The sequence below is a fragment of the Cnephaeus nilssonii genome (assembly GCF_951640355.1).
Source record: "Cnephaeus nilssonii genome assembly, chromosome: 10".
NCBI lineage: Eukaryota > Metazoa > Chordata > Mammalia > Chiroptera > Vespertilionidae > Cnephaeus > Cnephaeus nilssonii.
The window spans coordinates 35446602-35454728 of record NC_137081.1 but is presented as its reverse complement, the minus strand read 5'-3'; the positions used below and the strand labels follow the sequence as shown (position 1 = coordinate 35454728).

The 8127-nt window shown below is 51.6% G+C and overlaps 1 protein-coding gene across 10 annotated transcripts in view; it reads left to right on the top strand.

The window, feature by feature from the left end:
• The first annotated feature begins 307 nt into the window (after window positions 1-307).
• The window catches only part of HDAC4 (histone deacetylase 4), a 238318-nt gene continuing 230498 nt past the window's right edge, over window positions 308-8127 (top strand). For 5 of the 10 annotated variants that reach the window (XM_079781863.1, XM_079781868.1, XM_079781860.1 and 2 more), the window contains exon 1: window positions 308-625. The gene's annotated coding sequence lies outside the window, so the exon portion shown is untranslated. The remainder of the gene's footprint in view (window positions 626-8127) is intronic. The other 5 variants (XM_079781870.1, XM_079781869.1, XM_079781862.1 and 2 more) reach the window with 3 other exon arrangements.

Here is an 8127-nt window from a genome sequence, read left to right as displayed (position 1 = left end):
CTGGCCTGGCCGTTGGCCTCTGCCAGACGAGGGGCGGGAACAGACGGGGCTGTACTTTGGTTGCCAGCGGACCAATGAAAGGACAGCCGGGCGCTTGGGAAGGGCGGGCGGAGGGCGGGGCCGAGCCGTAATTGACGAGCTCTTCATTAGAAACCAGGCAGGAGGGAGGAGCCCGGGAGGGAGGTGATGCAAAGACGCCGCAGCCAATGGCTGCAGAACTTTAGGCTGGGGGGCAGGGCCTTGGCGGCTGACGGGCGTCAGGGCTAACCTATCAGCGCCTGGCTCTGTGCTGGAGGGGGGAGCAGCATCATGGTTCAACGTGGGTCAATTTTTTGTGAATGAGGAGGGGAGGTTGTGGGGCCGCCGCCGCGGTGCACTGTCCCCGCCGCCGCCCGCGCTCGAGCCCGCGCGCCCGCCCGCCGCCCGTCCGCCCGCGCCGCCGCCTCAGCCGCCTGGGCCCGGCGCGCCGTGGCCGCGTCCGTGCTGTCGCCGCCGCCCGAGCGCCTGCCCGCCTGCCCGCCTGCCCGCCTGCCCGCCGCCAGTGGTGGTGGTGGCGGTGCAGGCTGAGGAGATGCGGCTCGGAGCGCCCGCCGCCGCCGCCGCCGTCTCCCTGCCTGCCGCCGCGGTAAGCGCAGCCCGGTCCGGCCTGGCCCGCGGGCCATTGTCCGCCGCCGTCAGCAGGCCGCCGGCCTCCACGCCCTCGGCCCGCCGCCCTGCCCGGCAGGTGGACGTCGGTCCGCGCCCCCGGCCCAGCCCGGCCCCGACCCGGGCACCCAGGCCGCGCGCGCCGCCTAGCTCGAGGGTTCCCGGGCGGGAGCGGCAGCCGGTCGGGAGCTTCCTTGCAGCCGAACCAAAACGACGGCCCTCCGCCGGGGCCGGGAGCGGCCAGGACGGCCGCTCGCCTCCGGGGTCGCACGGCGCCTCTGTCGCTCGGGCCAGGCCGAGTCCCCAGCAGGTGGGCCGGGGGCTCCTGGAGCCCGGCGGGCGCCGTTTATGTAACTTTGTCAGGGCTGTGAGTTTGCAGAAAACCGTCCCTCCCGGGGCTCGCGGCGTGGGGTGCGCCGTCGCGCCGCGCCTTGTGTGTGCGCCCCGGCCCGCGACGGGGTTACGGGTGCTGCCCACGACCCTGTCTGGGTGCCCGCAGGGTTTCCACAGGCCGAGATGTGGCTGGTCCTGCCCCGAGGATGTAAGCCGCGTCTCCCGGCGTTGTAAAAACACACCATGGCATTATAAGCAAATTATCTCGTATTTACATTTATCGTTGAATTATTTGACACTGTTACAGCGGGAGACCGTGCGGATCTGTTGGAAAGGCCGGGGGTGGAACCCAGTGTACTCATTTAGTGCACATCAGAAATTTGTAATAACTCGCAGCAGCTGATATAAGTGTTTTCTTTATTGCATGTTGTAAATTGACCTGCTGTGACACAATTTTCAAATAAAGCGTTGCAGAAATTAAACTTAAGTTATTTTAAAACTAATGACTTTCTTAACTAAATCCTAATTGCATGACTGTAGAGACCTACCTAATTGCTTGCTGAGAGCAGCGCTGCTGCCTTGCCCTCGCTGAGGGAGGAAAGGGCCTGGTAGTTACTTCGCTTCCTCTTTTCTCCACTCGGGCTTTTCTGTTTATTCCCACAAACCACCTAAGCATGGAAGGCCTGGGAGTAAACATGCAAACATCCCTCACCCAGAGCCCGCCCAGCAAGACTGGGGGAGTGCCAATGGGTCCGTACCTTGGCCTGGTTTCACTTTTTCTTTTGTAGCATGGTCATGGTTACCTGGAGTTTTAATTGCTTCTGATAATTATGTGCATTTTGTGAGGGGCGGTGCTATGATCGTGGTGGTTTCACTGTACAGCCAGGAAAGGTGGTGATCGTGACGGGAGAGGGAGAGACATTGAATTAAGAAAACTCAGCTGCTTGTACACAAATATACACTACAGCATTTACAAAGCAAAAGTTATTGCAGAATTTTGCAGTAACTATGGCAACACAATTACTCTATTATCATTGGAAATGCAAAATGCCACCCTGCTAGAAGTTCCTTCAGAATGGAGTTTTGGATATTGAAAATATGTAGATTTGATTTTTTTTCAGGTAGCTCCTGAGAATCCTAAAATCTGTGTTCAATTACCTATTTTTAAGACTGATCAAGCTTTCCCAGATAGTCTACTCACTTGGGTCTGTGGCATCTTGCCCTAGAACTCACATTTGTGTGGGAGGAAAGTGTTTTCCTGCTTTAAAAACACACACACCCTGACACATTGTAAGACTTCTACAGCGATCTGGGCTTTTATTTTAAAGATCAAATACCTTCCTAAAAAGAACAACGATCAGTCAGAAAAGAAGCAGGGTTTCTACAGCAGGCAGATGTAACACTGCCCTCTTTAGGGTTCTTTCTCCTGCTAGGGGTGCAGGCACGATGAGTGCCTAGGGTTGGGGGTGGGGTGGATGACTTGAGGATGGCTTGTAGGACTAGAAGGCCTAGGGACCAAGGACAGATGTGGCCTGAGCCAGAGAGAATGTTCAGTGGTCAGCAGCTTCACAGCCCTGCAAAATAAAAATCTCCAAGTGCCATGTTCTCCGAGGCCTTGGGGGCTGTTACTGTAGTGGGATCAGTGGAACATGGCATCCTGGCCATGTGCAGCTGGAGTACGGGTCTTGATTTTCGGTGGTTGGAACCTGCTTTATGCGGATAGGATGCCCCTCATTATGTTTACCAGGAAGACTCTAGTTCTGGAAGTTTCCACACATTGTGGGGTTGCTGCAGTTTAATTTTGTTATAATCCTTTCCTTTTAACTACTGCATATTTATGCCCAGTAATCGACTTCCATTTTCCAGCTTCATTGTGAGGTTTCAATGCAGCATGAACGGCTTTGAATTCTCATCCTTTGATGTTGGGGGTGGCACCAGAGGAAAGGGGACTTTGTGCCGTCTTAATTGCCAGAGCAGAAGAAACATTTCATCACTCCTGTAGAATGCGTCCATACCGTTCTCTATTGAAAACGGCTGGGCTTTCATGGCTCAGAAGCTGCCATGAGTAATAGATTAATACCTGATGTAGGGAGTGAGCCAGACACAGGGAAGGAGGGACAACTGCTGGCGCTGGGCTGCCTCAGGCGACAGGCCGTGCTGGGCTTTCTGTCCCTGGACCAGAATCAATGACTGGGGAAAAGGGTACCCAGTTTTGGTGGGAGCTTCGGATTTGGAACCTGGTTCTTCAGCCTGTGAAGCTGGGCCCCAGTCCTTGCTGTTCTAGCCAGAGGGCAAGTCCCTGCCCCATTGGTTGCAGCCCCCACCTTGATCCTGGGGTGGGTGTCAGGGATCAAGTTTGGAAGGGGTTTTTGTTTCAATCTCAGATGGTCAGCATATGCTGTGAACTGCATGGGCTCAGCGCTTTTGGCCTTGACCTTAGAGAAAGGTACAGTGTCTTCTGGTTCAAGTCAGAAGAGGGGCTGATGCTGCATTTTAGCATACCTTATTAAGTATGTTTATAGAGTGATTCTTTTGGGGAAAACTGTCACTGAAGTAAGAATTGTGAGTTCTTTTTGTAAGGTCATGTTTATCATCTCTTGGGCTTATGTGAAGAGAAGGGGTGGGTGGGGCTTGTATGGGGTGCAGCGTGGGCTGTGGCATCTGCAGCTGCTCAGGGTCTCTCTGCTGCCTGCCTTTTCTGACATGCCTCTTCCTTACTTTCTGGAAGGAAGGCCCAGGGCTCTACATAGGTTTCCTCCACTGTGACCTCTCATAGAACCATGGGGACAGATCAGCATCTGTATCAGCCCATGCAGAAGCCAGAATGTCCCTCCTGGGAGGAGAGTGTTACCCTTACATAGCCAGTGGCTAACATTTAATGAGCACTTACTTGGGCCACATGCCATAGAGGCTCCTTTTCTCTCCCCACAGCCTGAGGTGGCTCCTATTCTGTACTCAGTTTGCAGAGGAGAGACCTGAGATAGAGGTGAAAGTATAACAACTGGCACCCAAATGCTAGTCCCCTCTTCCATGCCTCTGCTTCCAGGCCAGTGGTGGTCTTAAAGTTGAAGTTCATTGTAGGTGAGCCCTTTGGGAGAGCACAGCCTCTTTGAGAAGATGAAAGTTTGGAATACTTTCTGGGTTCAGTGTTGTGGTCACTGCTGTTGGAGCTGTCCTAGCTGACAGAGTTGCAGCAGCCTCTGGGAAGTAGCTCTGGCTTTCTTAGGCTGTCTCCTACTCCTCCAGTGCGGCACAGAATTGGGAGGGATCTTAACAATCCTGTCAGCCGGCAGTGGTGGTTGCATGGAGTGCTTGGTTGTCTCCTGAGGCTGCCTGGGGGCAGGTGAGAGTGGAGGACACCTCGTGCTCCACAACCATTTCAGCCAGAGCAGGGTGGCCCTCAGTGTTTTGTCTGGAAGATTACCTTGGAAGGATGCTCTCCAAGGACCTAAAACTTTGAAAAACCACTGATTTAATCTGTTATTATAATTCCAAGCCAGACACCTTAAAAAATATTGACAGATTTAACAATATAAGAAGTAAAGAAAATTCTCTTTGACAAAAGATTCTGTAAGTGAGGTTGAGAGACAATGGGAGAAAAAATATACAAAAAAATGTACCTATATGAGCTTAATTGTCAATATGGAAAGAGCTTTTACAAACCAATAAAAAAAGGATGAGCATCCCTATTGCAAGATGAGCAAAGCATGTAAATATGCAGATCACAGTGGCTACTGTAAAAAACTCAAGCGTTACTAATAAAGAAATTCAGCTGAAAGGAGATCCCCTTTATGTTCATCATATTAGCAAAGGTAAGTTTGTGGTGGTATTGATAATTTCTATCTTCTCTGGTTTTTGAGAAATTGAAGTAAGTTAATACATGGAAAGTGCTTAGAATAGGGCCTGGCACATAGTAAACAAAATATGAGAGTTGGCTATTATGGTTTTTTTGCTCTCCGTAGAGCAAAAAATCATAATTATTCTCCAGAAAAGTTTGATGTGTCAAAATTTTAAGTGGTCAGTCCCCTTTCCCCAGCTGTTCTACTAACTAGAATATTTATTATTAGGAAATAATATGATGAACATAAGGCCATTTAGATGTGTACAGGATGTTTTGTTATGTTATTTATAAAGGTGACACTTATTAAATACATTTTGGTATTTCGGCCTGCGGAGTGTGTGTGTGCAGGGTCCTGGCTGGCAGAAGTGCAGTGTGTTAAGAAAGCAGGTTCTGAACAATACCCAGGGTTTTTTTAAAAATATTTGGGTCTAAAGTGATAATGGTGGTCCTCTGGGGTTTTAGGAAAATGAGATGTGAGAGACTTTTATTGTCTTTTTATATATAATCTATAATAATAAAAGCATACTATGCTAATTAGACCCTCTCTAATAAAATGGTAATATGCAAATCAACCATCACTCCACTACATAAGCCACGCCCACCAGCCAAGCCACGCCCACCAGCCAATCAGGGCGAGTATGCAAATTAACCCCAATCCAAGATGGCTACAGCCACAGAGAGCAAGGTTTCCTAGGTAACAGAGGAAGCCAAGCTTTCCATAGCTGTTGCAGGCCTAAGCCTCCACTCAAGCTACAAAGTTTCAATTATAGAAGGTAAACAAATTCAAACAAATGGCGGCAGAATGGAGCTTGAGAGAGCAAGCCAGGGTTGCCGGCGGCAACAGGGGAAGCAAAGCTTTCCGCACACCATGGCCGGGCTCACCCGCTTAAGGCTACAAAGTTTCATTTGTAGAAGGTGAATTAACTGCCACATAAATGGCTGCCACCCCGGAGGGAGCAGCAGGCTTGGCTCCGCCCCAGGCTACAAAGTTTCAATTGTAGAAGGAAAATAAATTCCAGATACCAGGGTCTCCCCTTGGGTTGCCAGAGGGTGTGGCCAGCCTTCAAACCACCACAGGCCCCTCGCTCAGGCCGCCCCACATCCCAAGGGAACCCCCACCCTTATCTGTGACACCCTTCAGGGCAAACCAGCTGGCCCCCACCCATGCACCAGGCCTCTATCCTATCTAATAAAAGAGTAATGTACAGATTGATCATCACTGCAACACACAATATAGCTGCCCCCATGTGGTCAAAGATCCTGCCCCCATGTGGACACAAGATGGCCACTGCAAGATGGCCAGCAGGAGAGGGCAGTTAGGAGGCACCCGGCCTGCAAGGGAGGGCAGTTGTGAGGGACCAGGCCTGCAAGGGAGGGCAGTTGGAGGTGATCAACCCTGCAGGAGAGGGCAGTTAGGGGTGACCAGGCTTGCAGAGGAGGGAAGTTGGGGGCAAACAGGCTGGCAGGGGAGCAGTTAAGCATCAACCAGGCTGGCAGCGGAGTGGTTAGGGGGTGATCAGGCTGGCAGGCAGAAGCGATTAGGGGCAATCAGGAAGGCAGGCAGGCAAGCAGTTGGGAGCCAGCAGTCCTGGATTGTGAGAGGGATGTCCGACTGCCCGTTTAGGCCCGATCCCACCAGGATCGGGCCTAAACGGGCAGTCGGACATCCCTCCAGGAATCCCAGATTGGAGAGGGTACAGGCTGGGCTGAGGGACAACCCCCCGCCGTGCACGAATTTCGTGCACCGGGCTTCTAGTAATCTATAATAATAAAAGCATACTATGCTAATTAGACTGGACAACCTTCTGGACGAAGCTGGGGCTGCGAGGGAAGCCCGGGTCCCAGGTGCCTACCGGCAGCCGGAGGAAAGCCCAGGTCTCGGGTGCCAGAGGGAAGCCGGTGCCGGTGGCCAGGGGAAGGAAGGCCTACTCTTGCACAAATTTCGTGCATTGGGCCTCTAGTCCTATATAATAAAAGGCTAATATGCAAATCAACTGAACAGCCGAATGCCAGGTTGCTATGAACTGACCACCAGGGGGCAGATGCTCAATGCAGGAGCTTCCCCCTGGTGGTCAGTGTGCTCCCACAGGGGGAGTGTCGCTCAGCCAGAAGCCGGGTTCAAGGCTGGCGAGCGCAGTGGTGGTGGCGGGAACTTCTCTCGCCTCTGCAGCAGTGCTAAGGATGTCCAACTGCCGGCTTAGGCCCGCTCCCCATCAGTGGGACATACCTGAGGACTCCTGGACTGTGAGAGGGCGTAGGCTGGGCTGAGGGACCCCCTCTCCCCTCCTAGTGCACAAATTTCGTGCACTGGGTCTCTATTGGTATTATATAACTTTTTGCTCTAAGCATGGAATACTTTTAAAAAGAAAGTTGATTTTCCATTGGGGGGAAATACTCTTCAATTACATTATTTATAAGGGAGAGAAAGACCAAATCCTTGGGAAGTTGATAAATATGCTTAGCGTTAGAAGAATTTAGGGGATTTGTTTCTCTGACTTGCTTGTGAGCTCTCTGAGCAGAGAGCTGGCCTCCTGGGTCTGGGTGTGTCTGGTGCAGTTCGTCTATGCTGCAAATGGTATTCTCAGTGGTCTCAACCGAAAGCAGGTTTGTACCCTTCATTCCCTTTCTCAAATCCTGCCATGTCTTCCTGTTGTTCTTAGTACCTGGAAAGCCTGTCTGATGCTGGCCTTTATTTTACCAGCCTCTTCTGATAGCACTTGTCTGTTAACTGAGCTTTAGTCCCTCCCTGCTTGCTTCCTTGCTCTCAGTAAGCCCCTTTAACCCCAGGGCCTTTGCACACATTGTTTCATTTCTTGGAACGACCTCTCTTCATCTCCCTTTACCTCAGCCCCTCAATCCATGCATATCCTTTGACCCTTGCTACATATAAGCCTAACATCTTTTCTGCTCCTTCCTGATAGGATCCAGTTGTACAATTTCAGTGGCTTGTCATGATGTTAGTGATTCACTGTCACCACTCACATCATGACGAGCTGGGGGCTCATGGGGTTGACGGCCTCATGCCCACTCTGTCTCCAAGGCCTGGCTGTATATGTTCCAGGAATGAATGACTGAGTCGCTGAGGGAAGGGCACAGTGTGGAGAGCCTGGTCGAGGACTGGTCCGGGCCTCACGGCACCTGTGTGCTTCCTATGCTCTGGAATTGCCTGTTTCCTTCCTGCCGCCACCTGGGAACTTCTTGGTTCTGATTTTGGAGATTACATGCTTTTAAGTAGATGCCATAAATAAAAGTGATGTGGATTCTGTGATCCAGCGAGGAATGAGCAGAAGAAGGGCCTCAAACACACA